The sequence below is a fragment of the Egretta garzetta genome, unplaced genomic scaffold (assembly GCF_000687185.1).
Source record: "Egretta garzetta isolate BGI_Z169 unplaced genomic scaffold, ASM68718v1 scaffold108, whole genome shotgun sequence".
Lineage (NCBI taxonomy): Eukaryota > Metazoa > Chordata > Aves > Pelecaniformes > Ardeidae > Egretta > Egretta garzetta.
The window spans coordinates 8,197,389-8,197,850 of record NW_009260614.1 but is presented as its reverse complement, the minus strand read 5'-3'; the positions used below and the strand labels follow the sequence as shown (position 1 = coordinate 8,197,850).

Below are 462 nucleotides of genomic sequence, written 5' to 3'. Positions count from 1 at the left end.
CATTTTCTTCCCAGTTTATCTCCATGACCTGGGCATCGTGCACAGAGACGTGAAGGTGCGTGGCAGCAGGGCTGGGGGGGCTGGAGGATGGGGTGGGGGGGTGTCTCCGAACTCCCCGGCATGGAGAGGCCACCCCAGCGCCTGTCTCATTTCAGATGGAGAACATCCTCCTGGATGAGAGAGGTAAGAGTCTGGTGGCACCGGTGTGGGGACACCCTGTCCATGGGGACACCCCATCCATGGGTCCCCACTGGGTGTCTCGCCCCACAGGACACCTCAAGCTCACCGACTTCGGCCTCTCCCGGCACCTGCATTGGGGCGAGCGAGCCCACACCATCTGTGGCACCCTGCAGTACATGGGTAAGGGGGCAGCAGGGGGGGCTGCGGTGGGGGGCACAGCCTCCCTCAGGCACTCATCCGCTCATCCCTGCAGCCCCAGAGGTGCTGAGCGGTGGCCCCTAC

At 64.7% G+C, this 462-nt stretch overlaps 1 long non-coding RNA gene across 1 annotated transcript; it reads left to right on the top strand.

Moving 5' to 3' along the window:
- The first annotated feature begins 12 nt into the window (after nt 1-12).
- LOC118452906 lies at nt 13-462 on the top strand. The gene is made up of 4 exons (XR_004842787.1): nt 13-55; nt 156-183; nt 271-360; nt 434-462. It is a non-coding gene; the product is annotated as an uncharacterized LOC118452906 (long non-coding RNA).